At 39.6% G+C, this 14,521-nt stretch overlaps 1 long non-coding RNA gene across 4 annotated transcripts in view; it reads left to right on the forward strand.

Annotated features, from left to right (window-relative positions):
* LOC142430699 (uncharacterized) overlaps window positions 1-14,521 on the forward strand; it is a 247,381-nt gene that overhangs the window by 94,690 nt on the left and 138,170 nt on the right. The gene's annotated exons all lie outside the window — the stretch shown is intronic.

The raw sequence follows: 14,521 nt of genomic DNA on the forward strand, positions 1-14,521 counted from the left end.
AACAGGAATTCCAGAACAGTTTGTTTGCTCATGCAGCCATTTGAACAGAACAAGGGAATAGTGTCTGTTTTAAAATCAGGAAGGGTGTGTGCCACGATTGTATATTGTCAACCTACTGATCCAACATGTGTGTTAAGCAAATAATCTAAGAAGCTGGACTGTATGAAAAATCAGTCAGCATCAGAATGGGAGGAAGGCTTTTACTGATTTCTAATAATATCTTCAATGTGCAGATGGCATAATCTTCCTCGTTGAAATACAAGGGATTTGAAGTTCATACTGGTGAAGATCGAAAACTGAAGCCTTCAGGATGGATTGCAACCCAGTGGAAACAAAAATCTTTGTGACCAGATCAATAGACAAAATCCTGATAAATGGAGAACGGACTGGATCTGTCAAAGATTAATTTTACTTGGCAGTCAAGATATCAAGTAGTATATCACATTTGGAAAATCTGCTGCACGAGACCACTGGAAAGTGTTAAAGAGCGAAGACACTGTTTGAGGACCCAGAACATTTTCAATTGCCTTAATGTAAGTGAAATCTGGGTGATGAACAAGGAAGACCCCAAAGAACTCATGCAGTGGAATTATAGCATCAGCGAAAAATATGGAACCTATCCTGACCTTTGCATGGCAACTCTTAGCCTAGATTTTAGTAACTCACTTGATGAGTTGATTTTTTTAATTGCATTAAAAAATGTAATTGGAAATTGGGTGACTTACAGAGTATCTTAGCTTTCCATTTAATGATACACATTAAAAAATAAGATAAAATGGACTGCAAACCTAACAATGTAACACGACTTCTCAAATTTTCTCCCTCTTTTCCCCTGATTCGATTCCTTCTCCCGAACTTTTATGAGCTTTGTTTTGGGTGAAAACTGCCCTGCTGAAGTGCACATGCCCCTCTCGTGTGTCTCCTCATTCAGGCCTGTCCGTTGTCGGGCTAAACTTTGAACCATAGGGTGAGTTTATTTCATGACCCGAAACGTGAGGAGGGGTGTAGTCTCAGGTGTTCTCCAGTCTCTAGCTGACCAATAAGCCTGGTTAAAAAATGATTTGGGGTTTTGTTTCACATTTCTCTCCCACTCTACCTGGGATCGTTAATGCATTCCCTTTCAGAGCACTTGGTAACTGGTAGCAGGTACCATCTAATTGTTCTAGCCTTTTCTAGGGTTGTGAAGATTGATATTTCCATAGTCAATTAGTCCAATGAACTAATTTCTATGTGCCTTCAGTTTTCTTGACTTTTCTTTCCTCTGAACAGGAAGAGATCCATAGTTGTCCCTTCAAGGGCTGTCTGGTCATTACTCATTGAAGTAGGATGCAGAACATTATCTTTCTGGGCTGTATCCTGTCAAATGACTCTGGTGGCCCCTGAGACTATGGTTCTGAGCCCCATACCTAGTGATTCATTCATTCTTTCTCCTCACCCCCAGTAGTTTTATTGAGATAAAATACGCATAGCATACACTTCCATAGTTAAGTCATACTTTGAAAGCATATACATCACCACAATCAGTTCTACTATATCCTCCCTCCTCATATATTCATTATTTGCTCCCCAATTCCTCTCAACATACCCCTATATGCCTGATAAGCTATTACACCAATAATTCGCCCTATATATCCACCTCTTGTGTGCTTCATAAACTGGGTAACATACCAAAAGCCAAACCAAACAAAACAAAGATAAAAAGTAGTGTATACATTTAAAAAGAAACAAAAGACCAACAGCAATATTAAAATAAAAGAAATAAGCAAGAAACATTTAAACAGAACAAATCTAGAATGAGTCAAGAGGGAGTTCAACTGTCTAGTATCATATTACAGCATAATTCCATCCATCATGATCAATTTTACAATAATCAGTCTGATAGTAAGGTTTTCTGCATCTCTCAACTGTGGTCATTGGGAATCTGCCAGAGCCTTAATCCAAATCTGTACTCTGCTGATGGATTTTGGGTTCTCACTGTCCTCCAGAGCCTTCTACAAAGTGACGATGGCAGTTTAAGCTCTTCTACTCTTCCTTCACTTGCATTTGGATTTTGCTCTCTGTCGTCTTTGGATCACACAGGTTGATGTGCTTCTTCCATGGCCACTTAGTTGATGCCTCACTCAGATGGCCATCTGTTTGGCTAAAAGCCTTTCAGGCCTCCGACAATGTTATTAGTAGCCAGACACCATCTGTTTCCTTCACCACAGTTTTCTGCAGCACTCATACCTTCAGTGACGTCTTCATGAGGTGAGCATCGAGCAGGGCTATGTCATAAGAATGAATTATTCTTGGATTGGGACTAGAATTAAATGGGAGCCCAGAATTCATTCACTTGTTCACTGATTATGTGTGACTCTGGTTTATGTTACCAGTCTTGTTATAATTTTATAGTATAGAGCACTGTCAATCATCCTCTTGGGATATAAGGCAATTCTATTGATAGCATCAATATTTTATTCAATGGCATTTAATTTGAGATATTGTTAATTCATTCTTTCTAGGTATTTGGTTATATCTAAGAAATCCTCATAATTTTCTCCCTGTGTGCTCCACTATATTCACAGATAATTTGTACCCGAGGTACATACAGATACACAAATATTCTTCCAACCCCATATATATTCCTGCAGGTACTCCCACTCTTCTTCCGACACCTGTTTCCCCTGCATGATGCCCACTTATCCACGTTATTGCATATTATCGATGCATCCACTGTTCTTCCAAGATTGCACATACAACAATATTTACCCCTGTGGCCTTGAACTCTGGTCCTCCCCCCCAAGCCTTCTCCTGCCACCAGAACCTATGATTTACCCCCTCCTTCTTGAATTTTGCCTTCCTCTCCATCCAAGCTACAGGTGTCTATCCACCAGCCTTGTCACCATTTACCTTGACAATTTACCTGTCACCAACATGCATCCTTGATAAGGATCGAAGAATATTTTAGAGGGAAAATCTTCACTTGACTGTTTACAGTAGTGGTCTCATAACATTTGCCCTTTTGTGAATAACTCACTCAGAATAATTCCCTATAATTTCATTTATATTATGAGGTATTTCACAGATTATGGTTATTTTTAACTGTTTAATAATCTATAAAGGACTCCTGGTGGCATAGTGGTCATGCATCGGGCTTCTAACCTTAAGGTCAGCAGTTTGAACCCAGCGGTCATCCCAAGGGACTAGGATGGGGCTTTCTACTCTTATAGCAGTTACAGCCTTAGAAACTCACAGGGAGCTTCTGCTCTGTCCTATAGGGTCTCTACGAGTTTGAGTCAACCCAACGGCAACACTTTTGTTTTCCAGTTTCAGTATTATGTGCATGTACCATAGTCTGCTTATTCACTCTCCCCATCATTCACATTTGGGCTTTTCTTGTCCTTTTCCTACAATGAATATTGCTGTGATGAACACATATATGCATATTTATTCAGATTGGGTCTCTTATTTTTCTAGAATATATACTAAGTACAGGGACTGTGAGTGATTTCTATTTGGACTTTTTAAGGAAGTGCCATACCACTGAGTCAATTCTGATTCATAGGGAACACATGTGATAGAGTAGAACTGCCCAGGGGGGTTTCTCTGCTATAATCCTTACAGAGGTTGAGTGTCAGCTGAGTAAGTTCCAACAAACATTGGATTTAGCAAGTGAGTGCTTAACTGTTAAAGCACCAGATAAAAGAATTTTTAGTTTATAAATTCACAGTCATTCATTTGTATGCTCTCTATGTTCCACAGGTTCTCTCCCCTTTAATTCTTACTAGAAAAAAAGAAAGTCAATGGAACAAATTGTTCACAGTTGTTGAAAATACCTTGGGGTCAACTGGCTAGTAAGTTGTTGAAAATACCGTGGGGGTAAATGAACTCACTACAAATCCTAGGTTTGTCCCAGGGCAATTCATAGAAAAATAATGAAAAGGCATAAGTACTTTGGTGATGGATGCTAACTAATAATTAAAAGGAATTGATGCAGCACCATATGGAAACATTACCTCTGTCTGTCATCTCAGGGAGACCATCATTAAAATTACTCCTTAATATAATTATATAAAGGGGTTCTCCAATATTTTTGGCTTCTCCCTGAGGAAGGACTATCCTGGAACCTTTGATGTTCTATTCTCAGAGAAACATTTTCATCTGTTCTGTGGTATTACCAATTTTGAATAATATTCCTAGTCAATAATTCCATCATATTAGAATTACAATTACTCTGTGTTATGCTTGATGATCATCAAAGAAAGTTTTTTCCAGTCAAAATAATTGCAGGTGACATAAATGCATCCAAGGGAATAGTATTTGAAAGGTTTAAAAGCTTGTTCACACTCTGTATTTCAAATATCTGTTGAATTTGTATATGCTCTCATTTCTGCCCTTGAGAGAGAATAACAGTCACATCTCTATCATATATATATATATATCAAAGTTTATAGATCTCAAATAAACAGGAAGTCTAGACAATCTAAGAGATCAGAATTGTGCTTTTTAAAAGTAAGCTCTTAATACTTGAGTTATTGAAGGATTCTCTGGGCAAAACACTGAACAACATAGGAAACATCAAAACAAGTTGAAAGCAGCATACAGTCACTATATTTAAAAAAAATCACAGACTGGAGATTGAAACCCAAAAGGAAGGAGCATACTCAGCATATTTTCAAGCTGAAATAACTGACAACAAAGTCAAGCTTTCGTTGCAACAGTTAAGGACACCTTGGGCCAAACAGTGAATAATACAAAGACGAATCAGAAGGAGAGGGAAGGAATGATACACAGAGGCATTGGGCCAAAAATGAATAGGTGACTTTCACCATTTCAGAAGTTAGCATATGATTAAAAAAACAATAGTAGTGAAGCTATATCAAAGACAGTGGCAAAGAAGACCCCAAACAGACTCCAGGTGCTGAGAGAATACCAATGGGCATGTTACAACAAATAGATGCAGTTCCGGAACTATCTTCTCAGTGATTTCAAGACATTTGGAGGACCTGGTGAACTAACTTGGAGAGATTCATATTTGTGCCTATCCCAAAGAGTGGTGATGAAATATAATGGAGAAGTTATCAAAAATGTCGCTGATATTAAATGCAAGTAATTTTTTCTGAATACAATAGAAAATCATTTTACATAGTATATCAGCAGAAAAAAAGCTAGAACTTTAATTCAGATTCAGAAGCAGACATGGCTATCAGATGAAACGTGGTTTAAAACAGAGTACCAGAAAGATGATCTGTGCTTCTGTCCCTATGTAAGGCATTCAACATGTGAGCTATAGTGAATGATGAATAAAATTATGAATAATGGCAATTCCAGAACAGTTCATTGTGCTCAGGTGGGGCCTCTACACAGACCAAGGGGAGGTCATTCCAGCACAACTAGGGGGACAACATGGTTTAAAATTAGAAAGGGAGCATATGAGGATTCTTTGTGTTCACAATTTTCATTCAATTTCATTGAACAATAATCTGAGAAACGAGCTGTATGAGGAAGAACGTGGCATCCAGATAAGAGGAAGACTCATTAGTGACCTGTGCTATGCAGAGGATGGAATCTTATCTATTGAAAGCCAGGGCAACTTGAAGTTCATATTGATGAAGATTAAATGATGCAGGGTCAATGTGGATTGCACCTGAACGTAAAGAAAACAAAAAATCTACAACTAAACAACATCATGATAAACGGAAGATTGAAGTGTTCAAGGATCCACATACAGTTAACATGGAAGCAGCAATCAGGAAATCAAATATCGCAAGACCTGCTGAAAACATCTCTTAAAATAGTAAAAATAAAGAAGTCACTTTGGAAAGGGGGAACCAATTACAAGGATCTACATGTGACTTCTTCCCTGGGGGATGGACAACAGAAAAGTAGGTGAAGGGAGACATCGGACAGGGCAAAATATGAAAAAATAATAATTTATAGATTATCAAGGGTTCATGAGTGAGGGGGGAGCAGGGAGGGAATGGAAAATGAGAAGCTGATGCCAGGGGCTTAGGTGAAGAGCAAATGTTTTGAGAATGACGAGGGCAATGAATGTACAAATGTGCTTTACACAATTAATGTATGTATGATTTTTTAAAAAAGAGTACTGAAAAGCACGAATGTTACTTTGAGGACAACGTTGCATCAGACACTAGCATGCCATTTTCAGTAGCCTCATAGGCACATGGAAGTTGGACAGGGAGTAGGAACATTGAAAGTGAATTGATGCTTTTGAATCATGGTGCTGGCGAAGACTTTGTTTGGCAAATATGTACAAACAAAGAAGTACAGCCAGCATGTTCTTTAGAGGCAAGTATGGCAGGATTTCGTCTCACATACTTTGGAGTACATGTTTTCAGGAGAGTCCAGTCCCTGGAAAAGTTGATCATGCTTGGTAAAGTAGTGAGGTAGCCAAAAAAACCCAAAAAGAGATGGTACATGACCTGGTGGTGTTTCATTTTGTTTTACATAGGGCTGTTATGAGTGAGAACCAACTGGATGGCCTCTAACATCAACAACAAACAACCACACATATTATTAACTTGGTAAATGCAGAATAAAATCAATTTAATTTAACACTGAATTAGTAAAGGTCCTTTTTGATGCAATAATAAATAGAATATGCTGGGTATGTTGCTTTTTGTCAACCACCGATCTATTTCAAAATCACTTTTACATTCACTTTCCAATGTCAATACTGAAAACCTCAGCCATTCAGTTTTTCAACTTCTACTGGCAGAGTTGGCGCATGACCTAGATGTATGAGGTGCAAAGAGAATGTGGATGGGACTCTCTTGGAAATGACTCTTTTTTTCCTGAACACTAATTTTAAAAGATATGTGAGATCCTATTTTTGCAACTTCAGTTGACCCCTGTTTCCTGTTTATGATCAGGTTTATGTGAAGATGTGTTGATTGGCATGAGGGAAGGTCATCGATGCTCACACTGTGTAGCAGCAGTAGTGAGCTGCCGCCCACATGTAGAACCAGGTACTACAAAATCTATTACATATTTGAAGTTCTTCACCTGCACCGCTGCCCCATGGAAGAAACTTCAAACTGCTTCTATAATAATCCCAGCAAAGAAAACCCCATGGAGTAGTTCTCTTGACCATTGGAGGAAGGAGCTGACGGGAATGTTGCTACAAGGACGGCAGATATTACTGTCCCATGTGCGTAGGGTCACCGAGACTTTCCTAGCTGTGGCAAATGGGAGCTTCCTTAACCTGCCAAAGGGACCTGTACTCAACTTCCACAACAAATATCACATTGATGATGGAAGGTTAGATATCTGTCGCTGCCATAGGAAGAGAAACATAAAAGCCTGTTAGATAGAATCGCTTCTACTCACCATTCTGCTGAAGATCTATCCAGCTCACAAAGATGGAGAAAAAAGTTACAGAACGTAGACAGAAACTTTTAAAGAAATTTAATGTGTCACCCATAAGATTGTTTTCATAGTGCATATAGACATATTAATAGAACTAATAGGTGAGCACAGCAGTCTGTTGGTTACAAGGTGAACTAAAACAATGACAAAACAAACAAAATTAGCCTAATAACTTTCAATAATAGTTATATGAGAGGGTATCTCCCCAAAACAGATTTTTTTCAAAGCTATGTATTTATTTAATTACTTATTTATTATTTAACAAAACAAGTTTATCACCTTCAATGTACTCATCATTACACTTAAGATGGTACATGACCTGGTGGTGTTTCATTTTGTTTTACATATGGGCTGTCAGATATGCAATTGTTACATTTGTCAGATACGCGATTCCATTCTTGGAAACATTTGTCAAACTCATCTGTTTGGATAGGTGACAGAACCTTCCTCATTTTTTCCTTTACTTCTTGTACATCCTCAAATCACTGCCCTTTCAGGTCCCTTTTTACTTGCAGAAACAAAAATAAGTTGCACATCATGAGGTCAGGTGAGTCAGGTGAGCGGTGCAAGAGAGGCATGCTGTTTTCTGCAAAAACTGGTGCACTGAGATGGCTCTTGAGTAGGTGCACAGTCGTAGTGGCAAACCCAGTCCCCTGTCTGTCACAAATCAGGACTTTTCATTGCACACTGTTATGCAATCTTTTCAGATCTTATAAATAGAACGCTTGATTAACAGTTTGACCTTGAATAAACTCCCAACACACTACGAGTGGACATTTTTGTCCATTCATGAAGCTCACAGACATCCAGAATGAGGTTTGTCATCAATCAACATTTCACCTTTTTTGAAACGAGAAAACCACTCGTAAACTTGAGTTTTTCCCATAGCACTGTCCTTGTAAGCTGTGTTCAACACCATATAGTTTCTGTGGCATTTTTCCCAAGCAGGAAACAAAATTTCACAGCCACACTCTGTTTTCTTAAATCAGCCATCACAAAAAATTAGATTCCAGTGAAACTGCTTTCACAAATTTCACTGTGACCAGAGAGAACGTCCTTCGATGCCACTGGGTGCACTTACTCAGAGCAAGTTGCTCAATCCTCATCTAGTGGTAAAAATGCATAGTATGTACTATGAAAACTTCACCCTGAGGAGCATTTCTGTGAGGTTTTTTTTTTGGCAGGGGGGGTATCTCCTCGTATAACGAAAATGAAACAATGCATATAATAACATGGAATAATAATGATAAAGTGGCTGAGAAGGAGCTACTTCCAAAAAGGAGCAATAGGAAACCCTACAGATCAGAAGGATTCAATCCAATTGTGTGCAGGGTTTGTCATCAGAGACCAACCTAAAGATTATTTGGTACCGTCCAGGCGATACTGACCCCTAGCAGCCCGATGCACATAGTGAGACGCTGCTCAGTCCTGTGCTGTCCTCACACTTGTTCCTATGCTTGGGTCCAGGGTTGCAGTCGCTGTGTCTGTCCATCTCCTGGAGTGACCTTCTCCTTCTTAGTTCCCCTCTCCTTTATCACACATGATGTCCTTCTCCCGGGGCTGGCCTCTCCTGGAAACATGACTACAAAAATTACAAGTGCTTTAATGATATGTTATAATGCTTTTAAGGGGAAGATTGCAAAATGCCAGTGAAGTACATAGATTAAATTTAAGGGAAGATATATCAAGTTTGGCACTGGAAGAATGAACGATTAAACAGGCATTGATTCCCCTAAAATGCATTGATATGTTTGATGCAACTTTTTTCTGAAAACGCAAAGGACCACTGTGAGTTTAAGATTGATGTGGGGGGAAAAAAGTTTATGTGGAGAGGTAGAAGCATAGTGACAAGAATAACTAAGGCAGTTAAGAAAAATAAATATAATATTGTTGTTAGCTGCTATCTCGTTGGTTCCCACTCATAGGAATACTTTGTACAACAGAAGAATTACTGTTTCCTCTTGTGAAAGACAGGGGAATAGATCTGGGGAGAAATGCTCCAGGGCAATATTTTCAGAAAGGTTTAATGTCTTACCTGTGTGTCTGTTACATGGATGTTTACGATTTTATTTCTATGATTTTGTACCTGAAAATATTTACAGTGATCTATCTATATATTCATCTTTTTATTGTCTACTTATTTGCCTATTTGAAGCATCTATAGAATAACAGGTAGTAGATGTACATGTATATATGTATAATATATTACTTACTTTTCTGATAGTTTACGCATTTAACTATCTATATAGTTATGCTTGATTCTGTGGAATTGATGGACAATAGCGGGTGACAGAAGGTGGGAGAGGCCAAGGAGGACTAGTGCAGCTGAAAATGAAAGAAAACAGAGGACACACAGTGTCTTTAAGAAGCTAAATGGCTCTCTGGAAGTTGCTTGAAGTACAAGTTTAGGGCATGATTGGTACAAGAATGAGTCCTAGGTTTCTGTCCTGCATCTCTGAGTAAGCTTTGAAATAACCCTTACTATTTACAGAGAAAACAAAACAAAACATGGAAAGGGTGGTGATTGTGACTGGGGAATGGCGATGCCCTACCTATGAATTTTAATGTTCACTGCTTGTAGGTCCTGCACTGTTCTTGTTACATTGTGTATCCTAATGGGCACATTCTGGAGGCTGTGTTACAGAGTTCAACAGCAGGAATTCTCTGATGTGCTCTGCCTCTTTCTGAAAAGCCCAAGTTAAATGTTCTCTCTAGAGAAAATGTAGACTCATTCAAATTTCATAATCACAGTTTACACTTTCCTGAGCTTACTGGCATTTGGTATTCGAGGAGAGATACACTACATGTTCCTACCCATGTGAATGTGGGCTCTGGACTGTAGAAATGCTGATTGGATTGAAACAATGCTTGCAGCAGGGAAGAACTGGTTAGAAAAAGGATGCGTCCTAAAGATGCAGTACAGAATTTGCTGATCTGGACATTCTGCAGAGCACTAAAGAGCACAATGTGCAAAACTTGCATTGTTGATAATTTGAGGACAAAATGTGTTATAGGTACTTTTGACCCCAGCATGCCATCTGTGGATACTGCTAATTGATCAGAAATTGCTGCATAATGCTCTGTGATAATTTTATTTCTGTACTAGTTCTAGAGATAGGGTTAACACCCCCCCCACACACACACATAGGTAGGCATATAACTTCTTTATAGTGGGAAAACCCAAAAACCTTTCAATTTTTACGTTCATAACCCAAGTTATTCTGACCAAATTACTGGCAGCTTCCATGCATTTCTTCTTCCATTCTTGGACTGGAATGATCATAACAGAGAGTTATGGATGCCATTGTGTTTCTAATAATAATATGACCCAACCTCTCATTTTATGAATATAGCACTGTTTATAAATGGGCCTTTGAAGATATTATTTTTAAGCTTAATAATTGTTGTTGTGAATTGAGTTCATTCTTATTCAGTATCCCTGTGTATAACAGAACGAAACACCACCCAGTCTAACACCATCCACAAAATTGTTCTGTGTTTGAGCCCCTTGTTGCAGCCACTGTGTCAATTCATCTTGTCAAGGATCTTAATAGAGTGAGGCTTAATCCTTTTTGAGTTACATCCTAATGAAATAAATGAAGATGTTCACAAAGATAGACATGGAGGCAGAGAGAGAAGCTGACCATGGGAAAATACATCTACAAGCTCAGGAATGCTTTTGGCTAACAGAAGCTTAGAGACAATAAAGGATCTATCTCCTCAGGCTGCCAGAGTGAACATGACCCTGCTGGCACCCTGGATTTTAAGTAATAGTCTCCAGAACTCTAAGACAGTACCTTTCTGTCCTTATTAGCTACTCTTTGTGTACTTTGTGAAGGAAAACATAAGAAACTAAAAGGACATGAAAAGAAAGGGGAGTGAAGGGGGAGGCACTGTGAAATAAGAGACTGGCAAAAGATGATGGAGCTAAGGGAAGAGAATGGATGGAGAGTAAGAGTTACAAGTAATAGAGGTAAGTCTTGCTATTTACATAATCCTGTAATTATGGAGATTTACGAGTTGATGCATGGATTGGCACAATGGTTGACCTGGTGAGAGGGAAAGTTAAAGTACACCCACAAATCTATGCACGCATAGAGGATCTTTAGACATGGGTACATACCTCTGTTCAACTATAGTCTTAGATGTGGAGGGGCATACAGAGAGCAAGGTACAAAAGCTCCATAGACATAACCAAACCTTGAAAACTCAGGTTCATTGTTTCAGGGGCCATTGAGGTCAATTGGGACAGCATAGTTCAAAAAGACAATGTTCTACATCATATTTTGGGGACTAGTGATTGGAGGCTTAAAGGCTTGTGAATGTGGGGGGAGGGGTAGGAAGTGGTGTTAACAAACCCACGGACAAGTGAAGAACAAGTGATCTAAAATCAATGGTGAGGAGGGCATAGGAAGCCTGGTAGGGCTTGACCAAGGCCAATGTAACTGAGAGGAATTACTGAAACCCCAATGAAGGCTGAACATGATTGTGGGGCAACAGGAAAGTAAAAGGAAATAGAGGAAAGAACTAGGAGGCAAATGATATTTATAGAGGTTTAAATACAGGCATGTACATATGGAAATATATTTATATATAAGGATAGGGAAATATATCTATGTATATATATATTTATATGTTAAGTATTAAGGTAGCAGATGGACATTGGGCTTCTCCTCATGTACTTCCTCAACATAAGAACACTTTGTTCTAATAACCAGGCATTTTGTGATGCTCATCTTTCCAACATGATCATTGAAGACAAAATGTGTGTGTAAGCAAATGTAATGAAGAAAGATGATGGTGCTTGGCTATCAAAAGATGTAGCATCTGGGGTCTTAAAGGCTTGAAGATAAATAAACAGACATCTAGCTGGGACGCAACAAAGTCCACATGGAAGAAGCACACCAGCCTGTGTGATCATGAGTTGTCAATGGGATCAGGTATCAGGCATCGAAGATGTAGAACAAAAAATCATAACCATGTGAATGAAGGGCAGTGTGGAGTGAAAACTTAAAGTCCATCTGTAGACAATTGGACATCCTCTTACAGAAGGGTCACAAGGAAGAGATGAATCTGTCAGAGTGCAGTATAGCACTGATGAAACACACAACTTTCCTCTAGTTCCTTAATTATTCCCCCCACCACCACTCTCATGATCCCAATTCTATCTTACAAATCCAGGTAGACCACAGCATGCACATGGGTAAAGATAAGAACTGTAAACACAGGGAATCCAGGACACATAAACCCTTCAGGACCAATCATGAGAGTAGTGATACCAGGAGGGGAAGCAAGTGGGGGGGAGCAAGTGGAGGAAGCAAGGGGGAATCAATTGCAATGATCTATATATAACTCCCTCCCTGGGGGATGGACAATAGAAAAGTGGGCAAAAGAAGATATCAGTCATTGTAATACATGAAATAATAATAACAATTTATAAATTATCATGGGTTCATGAGGGAGGGAGAGTGGTTGAGGGATGGGAAAATGAGGAGCTGATACCAAGGGCTCAAGTGGAAAGAAAATGTTTTGAAAAGGATGACAGCAACATATGTACACATGTGCTCGCCATGATGGATGGATGCATGGACTGTGGTACGAGCTGTCAGAGCCGTTTCTCTCACTGGAACATAGGGCTAAGGGGGACAGCACTGTGGACGTGATGTGGGAGATGTGCCCGATCTGACCCTACCACACCAGGGTGCACATTAAGAGTGTACAGGAGCCGCTAGGGGAGCAAAACAACTAAGTCCCCAAGGAATGCCAAAGGTGAACTTGGGGGCCAGGGAGTGGCACCCCATTGAATTTGACTGGAAAAACATTCATAAAGGTTAATGGGCAGACCTGGAACTGTTTGAGAGCTTTTCCGTTTTTGCTGTTTATTTTTCTTTTTGTTTTGTTGTATTAGCGGTTGTTGGTTTATTAATTGTCTTCTTTTTTGTTATATTTTGCTCTGCTTTGTTTTTACGTGTGTTATTGTTTATGCATGTCTATTTGGACAAGATAGGCGGGATGAACAATCCAGGGGAGAGAACAATGGGACTTATGGTTTCGGGGGGACATGGGAGAGGGACAGATGGAGGAAAAGGAAGTGGGTACCAACACACCCAGGGACAAGGGAAGAATAGGTGATCGAAAATTGATGGTGAGAAGACCATAGGATGCTTGGAGGGGCTCGATCAATTAGCTGAGAGGAATTACCAAAACCCGAATGAAGGCCAAAAGTGATAGCGGGATGGGAGGAAAGTAAAATGAAATAGAGGAAAGAACTGGGAAGCATAGGACAGTTATAGAGGTCTAAATACATGTATGTATATCTGTAAATACATTTATATACAATGACAGGGGAATAGAGATATGTTTATATATTTATTTATAAAGTATTATGGTAGCAGATGGACACTGGGCCTCCACTCAAGTACTCCCTCAACACAAGAAAAATTTGTTCTACTAACATGGTACTCTGTGATGTTCACCTTCCCTGACATGATTGCTGAAGATAAAATGGGTGCGTAAGCAAATGTGAAGAAAGCTGATGGTGCCCAGCTATCAAAAGAAAGATTAACAAATGGCCATCTAGCAGAGAAGCAGAGAAGCCCACATGGAAGAAGCACACCAGCCTGTGTGATCATGAGGTGCTGATGGAACCAGGTATCAGGCATCAAAGATCCAAAACAAAACAAACAGAGCATATTAATGGAAATGAGGGGGAGGGCAAAGTGGAGACCCAAAGCCTATCAGTAGTCAGTTGGACATCCCCTGTCATAATGGCCATAAGGAAGAGAATAGCCGGTCAGTAGGGTGCAGTATAGCATCGATGAAACACACAACCTTCCTCTGGTTCTTTAATGCTTCCCCCACCCCCACCCCCAACCCACTACAATGACAACCCAAATTCTATCTTACAAATCTGGCTAGACCAGAACATGTATGTTAGTACAGATAAGCACTGGCAACACAGGGAATACAGAAGAGTCAAACCCCTGAGGACCAATTAGGGGAGCAGCAAATCTAGGAAGGTAAGGCTTGGATGGGGCTTATGGCAGAGTGAGGGGGAAGGGATCACAATGATCGACATATGCCCCCCAGTGCCAGGGGGATGAACAGCAGAAAAGTGGGTGAAATGGAGCAGCAGTTGGTATAAGACATAAAA

Source organism: Tenrec ecaudatus, chromosome 17 (genome assembly GCF_050624435.1).
Source record: "Tenrec ecaudatus isolate mTenEca1 chromosome 17, mTenEca1.hap1, whole genome shotgun sequence".
NCBI classification, from domain to species: Eukaryota; Metazoa; Chordata; class Mammalia; order Afrosoricida; family Tenrecidae; genus Tenrec; species Tenrec ecaudatus.